Source organism: Jaculus jaculus, chromosome 8 (assembly GCF_020740685.1).
Source record: "Jaculus jaculus isolate mJacJac1 chromosome 8, mJacJac1.mat.Y.cur, whole genome shotgun sequence".
Classification (NCBI taxonomy): Eukaryota; Metazoa; Chordata; class Mammalia; order Rodentia; family Dipodidae; genus Jaculus; species Jaculus jaculus.
In genome coordinates this window covers 60,040,031-60,053,966 of record NC_059109.1, presented here as the reverse complement: position 1 = coordinate 60,053,966, position 13,936 = coordinate 60,040,031, and the positions used below count along the sequence as shown (strand labels likewise).

Here is a 13,936-nt window from a genome sequence, read left to right as displayed (position 1 = left end):
TCCACGAAGAATGCTTTTGGAATTTTGATAGGGATTGCATTATATGTGTAGATTGCTTTTGGTAAGATTGCCATTTTCACAATATTGATTCTTCCAATCCAGGAACAGGGGACGTTTCTCCACTTTCTAGCATCTTCTGCAATTTCTTGCATGAGTGTTTTAAAGTTCTCATTGTAGAGATTCTTTGTAGAGATTCCTTGGTTAGATTTATTCCAAGGTACTTTATTTTTTTTGATGCAATTGTGAATGGGAGTGATTCTCTGATTTCATCCTCTGTGTGTTTGTTGTTAGCATATATGAAAACTACTGATTTCTGTGTATTTATTTTGTATCCTGCTACATGGCTGTAGGTTTTGATCAGCTCTAACAGCTTGTTAGTAGAGTCTTTAGGGTCCTTTATGTATAGAATCATGTCATCTGCAAATAATGACAACTTGATCTCTTCCTTTCCAATTTGTATCCTTTCATGTGTGTCTTTTGCCTTATCGCTATGGCTAAGACTTCTAAAACTATATTAAATAAAAGTGGGGACAGTGGACACCCTTGTCTTGTTCCTGATTTTAGTTGAAAAGCTTCCAGTTTTTCCCCATTAAGTAATATGTTGGCTGTAGGCTTGTCATAAATAGCTTTTAATATATTGAGATCTGTTCCTTATATTCCCAGTCTCTGTAGGACTTTTATCATGAAGGGATGTTGGACTTTGTCAAATGCTTTCTCTGTGTCTTATGAGATGATCATGTGATTTTTGTCCTTCAACCCGTTTATATAATGTATTACATTTATAGATTTGCATATATTGAACCATCCCTGCATCTCTGGGATAATGCCTACTTGGTCAGGGTGAATGATCTTTTTCTTTTTTTTTTAAATACAGAACGCTTCACGAATTTGCGTGTCATCCTTGCACAGGGGCCATGCTAATCTGTATCGTTCCAATTTTAGTATATGTGCTGCCAAAGTGAGCACTGAATGATCTTTTTGATATACTCTTGTATTCTGTTTGCCAATATTTTGTTGAGAATTTTTGCATCTATGTTCATAAGGGAGATTGGTCTGTAATTTTCTTCTTTTGTTCTATCTTTGCCTGGTTTTGGTATCAGGGTGATGCTGGCCTCATAGAAGGAGTTTGGTGGAATTCCTTCCTTTTCTATTTCCTGGAATAGCTTAAGAAGCAATGGGGTTAGCTCTTCCCTAAAGGTCTTGTAAAATTCAGCAGTGAATCCATCTGGGCCTGGGCTTTTTTTAGTTGGGAGATTATTGATAACTGTTCAGATCTCCATGTTTGTTATAGGTCTATTTAAGTGATTAATCTCATTTTGATTTAATTTAGGTAGGTCATATAGATCAAGGAAATCATCCATTTCTTTCAGATTTTCATACTTTGTGGAGTCTATGCTTTTATAGTGTGTCCCTATGATTTTTTAAATTTCTCTGGAATCTGTTGTGATGTTACCTTTTTTTTTTTTTTTTTTTTTTTTGAGAGCAACAGACACAGAGAGAAAGAAAGATAGAGGGAGAGAGAGAGAATGGGCGTGCCAGGACTTCCAGCCTCTGCAAACAAACTCCAGACACGTGCACCCCCTTGTGCATCTGGCTAACGTGGGACCTGGGGAACCGAACCTCGAACCGGGGTCCTTAGGCTTCACAAGCAAGCACTTAACCGCTAAGCCATCTCTCCAGCCCAGTGATGTTACCTTTTTCATCTCTGATTTTCTTAATTTGTGTCTCTTCTCTCTTTCTTTTGGTCAGATTTGCTAAGGGTTTATCAATCTTGTTGATCCTTTCAAAGAACAAACTCTTTGTTTCATTAATTCTTTGGATTGTTTTTTTGTTTGTTTGTTTCTATTTCATTAATTTCTGCCCTAATCTTTTTTTTTTAATTTTTATTAACATTTTCCATGATTATAAAATATATCCCATGGTAATTCCCTCCCTCCCCACCCCCACCCTTTCCCATTTGAAATTCCATTCTCCATCATATTACCTCCCCATTACAATCATTGTAATTACATATATACAATATCAACCTATTAAGTATCCTCCCGTCTTCCTTTCACTACCCTTCATGTCTCCTTTTTAACTTACTGGCCTCTGCTACTAAGTATTTTCATTCTCACACAGAAGCCCAGTCATCTGTAGCTAGGATCCACATATGAGAGAGAACATGTGGCGCTTGGCTTTCTGGGCCTGGGTTACCTCACTTAGTATAATACTTTCCAGGTCCATTCATTTTTCTGCAAATTTCATAACTTCATTTTTCTTTACCGCTGAGTAGAACTCCATTGTATACATGTGCCACATCTTCATTATCCACTCATCTGTTGGTGGACATCTAGGCTAGTTCCATTTCCCAGCTATTATAAATTGAGCAGCAATAAACATGGTTGAGCATGTACTTCTAAGGAAATGTGATGAGTCTTTTGGATATATGCCTAGGAGTGCTATAGCTGGGTCATATGGTAGATCAATCTCTAGCTGTTTTAGGAACCTCCACACTGATTTCCACAATGGCTGGACCAGATTGCATTCCCACCAGCAGTGCAGAAGGGTTCCTTTTTTTCCACATCCCCGCCAACATTTATGATCATTTGTTTTCATGATGGTGGCCAAACTGACAGGAGTGAGATGGAATCTCAATGTAGTTTTAATCTGCATTTCCCTGATGACTAGTGATGTAGAACATTTTTTTAGATGCTTATATGCCATTCGTATTTCTTCCTTTGAGAACTCTCAATTTAGCTCCATAGCCCATTTTTTGATTGGCTTGTTTGATTCCTTATTATTTAACTTTTTGAGTTCTTTGTATATTCTAGATATTAATCCTTTATCAGATATATAGCTGGGGAAGATTTTTTCCCATTCTGTAGGTTGCCTCTTTGCTTTTTTCACTGTGTCCTTTGCGGTGCAAAATCTTTGTAATTTCATTAGGTCCCAGTGGTTAATCTGTGGTTTTATTGCCTGAGCAATTGGGGTTGTATTCAGAAAGTCTTTGCCCAGACCAATATGTTGAAGGCTTTCCCCTACTTTTTCCTCTAGCTGTTTCAGAGTTTCCGGTCTGATGTTAAGGTCTTTAATCCATTTGGATTTAATTCTTGTGCATGGCAAGAGAGAAGGATCTATTTTCATCCTTCTGCAGATATTTATCCAGTTTTCAAAACACCATTTGCTGAAGAGGCTGACTCTTCTCCAATGTGTATTTTAGGCATTTTTATCGAATATCAGGTGGCTATAGCTACTTGGGCTTACATCTGGATCCTCTATTCTGTTCCACTGATCTACATGTCTGTTTTTGTGCCAGTACCATGCTGTTTTTGTTACTATGGCTCTGTAGTATAGGTTAAAATCAGGTATGGTGATACCACCAGCCTCTTTTTTGTTGCTCAGTATTATTTTAGATATTCGAGGTTTTTTGTGATTCCAAATGAATTTTTGGATTGTTTTTTCTATTTCCATGAAGAAGGCCTTTGGAATTTTGATAGGGATTGCATTAAGTGTGTAGATTGCTTTAAGTAAGATTGCCATTTTCACAATATTGATTCTTCCAATCCAGGAACAAGGGATGTTTCTCCACTTTCTAGTGTCTTCTTCAATTTCTCGCTTGAGTGTTTTAAAGTTCTCATTGTATAGATTCTTTACTTCCTTGGTTAGGTTTATTCCAAGGTACTTTATTTTTTTTTGATGCAATTGTGAATGGGAGTGATTCTCTGATTTCATCCTCTGTGTGTTTGTTGTTAGCATATAAGAAGGCTACTAATTTCTGTGTATTTATTTTGTATCCTGCTACATTGCTGTAGGTTTTGATCAGCTCTAACAGCTTGTTAGTAGAGTCTTTAGGGTCCTTTATGTATAGAATCATGTCATCTGCAAATAATGATAACATGATTTCTTCCTTCCAATTTGTATCCCTTTTATGGGTGTCTCTTGCCTTATCGCTATGGCTAAGACTTTCAAAACTATATTAAATAAAAGTGGGGACAGTGGACACCCTTGTCTTGTTCCTGATTTTAGTTGAAAAGCTTCCAGTTTTTCCCCATTAAGTAATATGTTGGCTGTAGGCTTGTCATAAATAGCTTTTAATATATTGAGATCTGTTCCTTATATTCCCAGTCTCTGTAGGACTTTTATCATGAAGGGATGTTGGATTTTGTCAAATGCTTTCTCGGCGTCTAATGAGATGATCATGTGATTTTTGTCCTTCAACCCGTTTATGTAATGTATTACATTTATTGATTTGCGTATGTTGAACCATCCCTGCATCTCTGGGATAAAGCCTACTTGGTCCCGGTGAATGATCTTTTTGATATATTCTTGTATTCTGTTTGCCAATATTTTGTTGAGAATTTTTGCATCTATGTTCATGAGGGAGATTGGTCTGTAATTTTCTTTTTTTGTTCTATCTTTGCCTGGTTTTGGTATCAGGGTGATGCTGGCCTCATAGAAAGAGTTTGGTAGAATTCCTTCTTTTTCTATTTCCTGGAAAAGCTTAAGAAGCAATGGTGTTAGCTCTTCCTTAAAAGTCTGGTAAAATTCAGCAGTGAAACCGTCCGGTTCTGGGCTTTTTTTAGTTGGGAGATTATTGATAACTGTTCGGATCTCCATGTTCGTTATAGGTCTATTTAAGTGATTAATCTCATTTTGATTTAATTTAGGTAGGTCATATAGATCAAGGAAATCATCCATTTCTTTCAGATTTTCATACTTTGTGGAGTATATGCTTTTATAATATGTCCCTATGATTTTTTGAATTTCTCTGGAATCTGTTGTGATGTTACCTTGTTCATCTCTGATTTTATTAATTTGTGTCTCTTCTCTCCTTCTTTTGGTCAGATTTGCTAAGGGTTTATCAATCTTGTTTATCCTTTCAAAGAACCAACTCTTTGTTTCATTAATTCTTTGGATTGTTCTTTTTGTTTCTATTTCATTAATTTCTGCCCTAATCTTTATTATTTCTTCCTGTCTACTGATTTTTGATTTGCCTTGTTCTTCTTTTTCCAAGGCTTTAAGGTGAAGCATTAGGTTGTTTACTTGCAACCTTTCTAATTTCTTAATATAGGCACTCAAGGCTATAAATTTACCTCTTAGAACTGCCTTCATTGTGTCCCAGAGATTTTGGTATGTTGTGTTCTCATTATCATTTGCCTCTATAAACTTTTTGATTTCCTTTTTGATTTCTTCATTGACCCATTCATCATTTAGTAGTGTATTGTTTAGTTTCCATGATTTTGTGTATGCTCTATAGCCTTTCTTGCTACTGATGTGTAGTTTAATTCCATTGTGATCAGTGACCTTCCTTATCTTTCTTGACTAACATCGTACTAAAGTCTACCCTGTCTGATATTAGGATAGCAACCCCTGCTTGTTTTCTAGGCCCATTTGCTTGAAACACTGTTTTCCAACCTTTCACCCTAAGATAATGTCTATCCTTTGTAGAAAGGTGAGTTTCTTGGAGACAACAAACTGTAGGATCCTGCTTTTTAACCCAGTCTGCAAATCTATGTCTTTTCATTGGGGCATCGAGGCCGTTGATATTAAGAGATATTATTGAAAGGTGTGTATTTTTGTTTGCCATTTGTGTGTGTGTGTGTGTGTTTCTGGTTCTACCTGCACTCTCTTCTGTTAACTAGTATTTGAGTATTGCTTGTTTTTTCTAGGTTCCTTATATGTGTGCTTTTCCTTTTCTTCAGCATGGAGGATTGTATCAAGTATTTTCTGTAGAGCTGGTTTTGTCTTCAAATACTCTTTTAACCTGCTTTTGTCATGGAATGTTTTTATTTCTCCATCTATTTGAATGGATAACTTTGCAGGATAAAGTAACCTTGGTTGACAGTTGTTATCTTTCAGGACTTGGAATATATCACCCCAAGCCCTTCTGGCTTTAAAAGTTTGTGTTGTATAATCTGCTGTAATCCTGATGGGCTTGGTTTTGTAGGTAACTTGATTTTTCTGTCTAACTGCTTTCAATATTTTTTCTTTGGTGTCTGTGTTTGGAAGTTTGATTATAATATGGCATGGGGAGGTTCTTTCTGGGTTTTGTCTGGCTGGGGTTCTAAAGGCTTCCTGTATCTGCATTGGCACCTCTTTCCCAATTTGGGGGAAATTTTCTTCTATGATTTTGTTGAAGACGCCTACTATGCCTCTGGATTGGAGTTCTTTTCCTCTTACTATGCCCTGAATTCTTATATTCGATCTTTTCATAGTGTCCCAAATATCTTGAAATTCCCACTCATACTTTTCTATAAGTTTGTCTTTCTCTTTGTTGGACTGCATTAGCTCTGCCAACTGGTCTTCTAGCTTAGATATTCTGTCCTCTCCCTCATCCATCCTACTGGTGAGATTTTCTACTGAGTTTTTTATTTCATTAACTCTGTTCTTCATTGCTAGTAATTCTGACTGGTTTTTCTTTATTATTTCTATTTCCTTATTTATGTCTTGTATTGCCTTCTTTGTTTCATGAAATTGGTGTCCTGCATCTTCCTTGATTCCTTTGATTTCCTCTTTAAGTTCCTCTTTGACTCCTTTGATTTGTTCTCTGACTTCTTTGAACATATTTCCAATCATTCTTTTGAACTTTTTCTCAGGCATTTCCTCTAACTCTTTCTCACTGGAGTAACATTTTTGATGCATTAATACTTTTAGGTGGGTTTATATCGTCTTGCTTTTTAGTGTTTCTTGTGTTATAATGTATATATTTTTGCATCTTGGATTAAGTTAATGCTTGGATTTTCTAGCTAGCTGTGTATTCTTAGCTGTATCAATTGATTTGATGTAATATATTTTCAGGGTAGGACCTTAAGGTGTTAGGTGTGGTTCTTTAGACTTTCAGAGTATCTACAAAGATGTTCTTAGGGGTTGAGTTTCCCTGCTATAGGAGTATTCAAGCAGGCTGAGTGGAATAAAATACAGGTAGATTCTAAAATTTAACTAAACACTGTACACATTCAACCAAGAACAGCCCCAAGTATGTATGCAAGAGTGGTTATTATAACAACGAGATCCTCTATCAACAAAGAGGTTATGATTTCTGGTCTGTTGAAGGATCCAAGTCAGCTTGCGACCAAGTGAGACCCTTCCCTGGTGCAATCCCAATTACCTTGGGTGATTTTGGTCTCAGTCAAGTTGCTGCCTGGCCGTCGGGCTGCTGTTCTGATTTCTGGAGCTGTGCACTGGCTTTTCCTGTGGGGCAAACCGAGCCTGGCAAGTGTGGCCCTGCAGATCAGCACCCCTGCTGCTGGAACTGCTGCTGCTCAAGCTGCCTCTGCTGGGACTGTAGCCACTGCTGCTGAAGGTGTTGCTGCTGGGCCCACCGCTGCTGCTGCCTCTGCTGCTGCTGTAGCTGCCACTGCTGGAGCCACCACTGCTGCTGAAGCTGCTGCTGCTGTGTCCACTACCGCTGCTCCCCCTGAAGCTGCTGCTGCTGAGTCTTCCGCTGCTGCCACTCCTGGGCCTGCTGCTGCTGGGGCCACTGTTACCGGTGCTGGAGCCACTGATGTTGCTGCCAAACTCTGCTCCTGCTTGGGTCCCGCTGTTGGCGTGGCCGAGTCCCGGGTTGCTGTTCTGTTCACCGGAGCTGGGCTCAGGTGGTGGGGGAGGGTAGGGAGCCGCAGCTGCTCTGGTTCTCTCGCTGCTCCAAGCGTTCTTCTACCTTGCGGTCTGCTCCTGCGTTGCTCACTGCCGCTCTCCCCTCACGTTTCCCGAGTTGCGGAGAGCCCAGTGTGAGGGGAAGCTCCCGCATCTGGCTTTTCCTGCTGCTGGAGCCGAGCCTGGTGGCTTTCTGGTGCGCCGCGGCCGTGGCGGTTGGCTGAGCTGCCGGAGTTGCTTTTCCCACCTGTGCGGGCTCTGGACGCTCTGTAACTCTACTACTTCTCTGCTGCTGTTTCAATTTCCTATGCACCTCACTTTTTAGTAAAAGTGTGTATTTTGCTGAGTTTTTTGGTCTTTTTCCCCCCTAGGCTGCTTTGGCGTGGTACCTACGCTGCCATCTTAACCAGAAGTCCTGCCCTAATCTTTATTATTTCTTCCCGCCTACTAATTTTTGCTTACCTTGTTCTTCTTTTTCTAAGGCTTTAAGGTGAATCATTAGGTCGTTTACTTGCGACCTTTCTAATTTCTTAATATAGGCACTTAAGGCTACAAATTTACCTCTTAGAACTGCCTTCATTGTGTTCCAGAGATTTTGATATGTTGTGTTCTCATTATCATTTGACTCTATACATTTTTTAAATTTCCTTCTTGATTTCTTCATTGACCCATTCATCATTTAGTAGTGTATTGTTTAGTTTCCATGATTTTGTGTAGGCTCTATAGCTTTTCTTGCTACTGATTTGTAGTTTAATTTCATTGTCATCAGATAGAATGCAAGGAAATATTTCAATTTTCCTGAATTTAAGATTTGCTTTGTGTCCTAATATATGGTCTATTTTAGAGAATGTTCCATGTGCTGCTGAAAAGAATGTATATTCTGCAGCCTTTGGATGAAATGTCCTGTATATATCTGTTAGATCCATTCCTTGTATGACCTCATTTAGTCCAGATGCCTCCTTGTTTATTTTTTCCTGGGATGACCTGTCAATTGATGAGAGTGGGGTATTAAAGTCACCTACCATGACTGTGTTTGGTGTTATCTGTGACCTTAGTTCTAATAATGTTTGTTTGATGAATTTGGGAGCCCCCATGTTAGGTGCATATATGTTTAGGATTGTAATGTCCTCCTGTTGGAGTGTGCCCTTAACCAATATAAAGTGGCCTTCCATATCTTTCTTGACTAACATTGGACTAAAGTCTACCTTGTCAGATATTAGGATAGCAACCCCTGTTTGTTTGCTAGGCCCATTTGCTTGAAACACTGTCTTCCAACCTTTCACCCTAAGATAAAGTCTATCCTTTGTAGAAAGGTGAGTTTTTTGGAGACAACAAATTGTAGGATCCTGCTTTTTAACCCAGTCTGCAAACCTACGTCTTTTCATTGGGGCATCGAGGCCGTTGATATTAAGAGATATTATTGAAAGATGTGCATTTATGTTTGCCATTTTTTTTGTGTGTGGTTCCAGTTCTACCTGTGCTCTCTTGTGTTAACTAGTATTTGAGTATTGCTTATTTTTTCTAGGTTCCTTATATGTATGCTTTTTCTTTTCTTCAGCATGGAGGATTCTATCGAATATTTTCTGTAGAGCTGGTTTTGTCTTCAAATACTCCTTTAATCTGCTTTTGTCCTGGAATGTCCGTATTTCTCCGGCTATTTGAATGGATAACTTTGCAGGATAAAGTAACCTTGGTTGACAGTTGTTATCTTTCAGAACTTGGAATATATCACTCCAAGCCCTTCTGGCTTTATAAGTTTGTGTTGGCTGTAATCCTGATGGGTTTGCTTTTGTAGGTAACTTGATTTTTCTCTCTAACTGCTTTCAATATTTTTTCTTTTGTGTGTGTGTTTGGGAGTTTGATTATAATATGGCGAGGAGAGGTTCTTTCCAGGTTTTGTCTGGCTGGGGTTCTAAAGGCTTCCTGTATTTGCATTGGCACCTCTTTTCCAATTTGGGGGAAATTTTCTTCTGTGATTTTGTTGAGGATGCCTACTATGCCTTTGGAGTAGAATTCTTCTCCTTCTACTATGCCCTGAATTCTTTTTTTTTTTTAATTTATTTATTTGAGAGCAACAGACACAGAGAGAAAGGCAGATAGAGAGAGAGAGAGAATGGGCGCGCCATTGCTTCCAGCCTCTGCAAACGAACTCCAGATGCGTGCGCCCCCTTGTGCTTCTGGCTAACGTGGGTCCTGGGGAACCGAGCCTCGAACCGGGGTCCTTAGGCTTCACAGGCAAGCGCTTAACCGCTAAGCCATCTCTCCAGCCCTATGCCCTGAATTCTTATATTTGATCTTTTCATAGTGTCCCAAATATCTTGAAATTCCCACTCATACTTTTCTATAAGTTTGTCTTTCTCTTTGTTGGTCTATATTAGATCTGCCACCTGGTCTTCTAGCCTAGATATTCTGTCCTCTCCTTCACCCATTCTACTGGTGAGATTTTCTACTGAGTTTTTTTATTTCATTAAATGCGTTCTTCATTGCTAGTAATTCTGACTGGTTTTTCTTTATTATTTCTATTTCCTTATTTATGTCTTGTATTGCTTTCTTTACTTCATGAAATTGGTGTCCTGCATCTTCTTTGATTCCTTTGATTTCCTCTTTAAGTTCCTCTTTGACTCCCTTGATTTGTTCTCTGACTTCTTTGAACATATTTCCAATCATTCTTTTGAACTTTTTCTCAGGCATTTCCTCTAACTCTTTCTCACTGGAGTAACATTTTTGATGCATTAATACTTTTAGGTGGGTTTATATCGTCTTGCTTTTTAGTGTTTCTTGTGTTATAATGTATATATTTTTGCATCTTGGATTAAGTTAATGCTTGGATTTTCTAGCTAGCTGTGTATTCTTAGCTGTATCAATTGATTTGATGTAATATATTTTCAGGGTAGGATCTTAAGGTGTTAGGTGTGGTTCTTTAGACTTTCAGAGTATCTACAAAGATGTTCTTAGGGGTTGAGTTTCCCTGCTATAGGAGTATTCAAGCAGGCTGAGTGGAATAAAATACAGGTAGATTCTAAAATTTAACTAAACACTGTACACATTCAACCAAGAACAGCCCCAAGTATGTATGCCCGAGTAGTTATTATAACAACCATATCCTCTATCAACATAGAGGTTAAGATTTCTGGTCTTTGCAGGATCCAAGTCAGCTTGTGACCAAGTGAGACCCTTCCCTGGTGCAATCCCAGTTACCTTGGATGATTTTGGTCTCAGTCAAGTTGCTGCCTGGTTGTCGGGCTGCTGTTCTGATTTCTGGAGCTGGGCACTGGCTTTTCCTGCGGGGTAAACCAAGCCTGGCAACTGTGGCCCTACAGATCAGCACCCCTGCTGCTGGAGCTGCTGCTGCTAAAGCTGCCTCTGCTGGGTCTGTCAGCAGCTGAAGCTGCTGCTGCTGGGCCCACCGCTGCTGCTGCCTCTGCTGCTGCTGCTACAGTAGCTGCCACTGCTGGAGCCACCACTGCTGCTGAAGCTGCTGTTGCTGGGTCTGCCGCTGCTGCCACTCCTGGGTCGTCTGCAGTTGGGTCTGCCGCTGCTGCTGCTCCTGGGTCTGCTGCTGCTGGGGATGCTGTTACCAGTGCCAGAGCCGCTGATGTTGCTGCCAAACTCTGCTCCTGCTTGAGTCCCATGGTCGGCCCAAGTTGTTGTGGCCTGGTCCCGGGACCGCTGCTCTGTTCGCTGGAGCTGGGCTCAGGCAGTGGGGAAGGGGAGGGAGCCGCAGCTGCTCTGGTTTTCTCACTTTTCCATGTGTTCTTCTACCTCGTGGTCTGCTCCTCCGTTGCTCACTGCCGCTTTCCCTTCATGTTTCCTGAGTTGCAGAGAGCTCTGGTGTGAGGGGAAGCTCCCCCACCTGGCCTTTCCTGTGGCTGGAGCTGAGCCTGGCCGCTTTCTGGTGCACTGCCGTTGCGGTTGGCAGAGCTGCTGGAGCCGCTTTTGCCGGCCTGTGCAGGCTCTGAATGCTCTGGATCTCCTCTACTTCTCCGCTGCTGCTTCACTTTCCTATACCCCTCACTTTTTAGTAAAAGTGTGTATTTTGCTGAGTTTTTTTGGTCTTTTTCCCCCCAGGCTGCTTTACCTATGCTGCCATCTTAACCAGAAGTCCTGAAGTCTTTTAATTGAACCATTATACCAAAAAGTCCCCCCAAACCCATAATGGAATAAACATTCACACTGCAAAAGATGGCAATGGGCATAGCAAAGAAACACTCAAGCAATACATGATTTAAATAGGGCAAATACCAAACTCTGTAGCTCCAAGTCCAACAACTCTAGCCAGTGACCAATCTCCCAGTCTGATAATTCTAATCAGCAACAAGTCTCTGGCATTCCAATTCTGCCCCTCTAGCTAGGCTACTCACAGTCCTGGGAAAACTTCATCAGGGCTGGCAGCTTTCCTTAGCAGCCATCTCATGGGCCCAGCATCTCCACTATAATCCACAGTTCATACTCATGGCTCCATGGGGTCTCCATGCAGGCAACCAGGAAATCTGTTTTACATAGCCCATGGTCATTTCCAAAACACAAGACCATGTTGCAAACACAATGACCCTCTCTTTCCTGCATTTCTTATACTCCACAATATCAGGTAGGGAGCCATTTTGTTAATCCAGGGGGTATAAAGCATACTTTGAAGAACAGGACACTCCTTGAGCACTCAGGCCCCTCCAAAAGAGTCTACATTCCTCATGCTGCCCCTGTTCAGGTCAGCTAGCCCAGTCTCAAAGGTTGTAATCTCTCAAACAATTTGCAGGTGAATGGACATTGGGAACCTAGCGTTATGAAGACCCAAGTTTTGGGCGACACCTGAATCAAACCACAGCATTCCCCATGCCAGTGTTTAGCACACTCTCCTGTTGCTATTATCCACCTTATGTTGGCCAGGGGGTGATGTCCATCCTCTGCTCATACCATTGTTTTCCCCTGCCATCGTGGAGCTTCCCCTCGAGCCTGTAAGCCAAAATAGACCTCTTTTTTCCCAGAAACTTCTGTTGGTTGGGTGATTTCTACCAGCATTGAGAACATGACTGCAACAGGGTTGCATTTGATTTTTCTTATAGCAAATGTGGGGGTGCTATAAATGAGGAATATATGATTTTAATGATCAACTTGATGTTTTCAAAAGTACCCATTTAAAGTTTCTTATGGAGGCTGGAGAGATATATGGCTCAGTGGCTAGAGGTGCTTGTTTGCAAAACGTGGCTTCCAGCCCCATTCAATTCCCAAGCCACCCACAAAAGGTGGATGTAAAGATGTGATAGAAACATTTGCTGTTCATTTGCAGCAGCAAGAGGCCATGACATAACCCTCCACTCACCAGTGTGCAAGTAAGTAAAATTCTTTAAAAAAATATTACAGTATAATTAGAGAAACCTGAAAATAAAATTGTAGGAAAACCATTATCTCAATACAATATGGACATTTTTATGCACAACTTATCTTTTAATTTTATGTAAGTATATAGTATATTTACTTTCAATTTAATTTACTAACATTTATTATTAAACATTCAATATTGTAGTCTTTTATATTCATGGCTTGCTTTCCATGGTTTTGATAATCTGTGTTTAGTTACCTTGCTTTGAATTGCTTCAAAAATATTAAATTGAAAATTCCAGAAATAAATACCTAATTGATTTTGCATTGTTCTCAGTAGTGTGATAAAATGCTATGGCTTCCTTCATTGTCCTACCCTATATGTGATTCATCACATTTTCCAGCATATCCTTGCTGTGTATGCTACCTGCCCTTAGTTACTTATTGGATAGCCTTTCATGCCATCCAATAGATGGGTTCAGTATTACAATGCTTGTGTTCAAATAACCTTTATTTTGCATAAAATGGCCACACAGAGAAAAGGAGTAATGCTGGCAACTTAAATGTGACAAAGGGAAACCATAACAGTATTTCTTTTAGGGGCTGGAGAGATGGCTCAGCAGTTATAATGCTTGCATGCAAAGCCTAACAACCAGGGTCCAATTCCCTAGTACCTATGTATAGCCAGATGCACAAAGTGGCACATGCGTCTTGAGTTTGAAACTGCTAGAGGCCCTGGAGTGCCCAAGTCTCTGTCTCCCTTCTCTCTATAGCTCTCTGCTTGCAAATAAACAAAAATTAATTTTTAGGGCTGGAGAGATGGCTTAGCACTTAAAGTACTTGCCTGTGAAGCCTAAAGACCCAGGTTTGATTCCCTAGCAACCCTGTAAGACAGATGCACAAGGTGGCACATGCATCTGGAGTTTGTCTGCAGTGGCTGAAGGCCTTGGAGTGCCCATTCTCACTCCCTATCTGCCTCTCTTTTAATAAATAAATTAATTAAAAAGTGCTTCCTTTAAATGAAAGGGTAAAAATCCTTTGA

The 13,936-nt window shown here is 40.2% G+C and overlaps 1 non-coding gene across 1 annotated transcript; it reads right to left on the bottom strand.

Moving 5' to 3' along the window:
* Positions 1 to 864: 864 nt before the first annotated feature.
* On the bottom strand, positions 865 to 966 carry LOC123463110. Its single transcript, XR_006638722.1, has one exon. It is a non-coding gene; the product is annotated as a U6 spliceosomal RNA (small nuclear RNA).
* Positions 967 to 13,936: the final 12,970 nt, after the last annotated feature.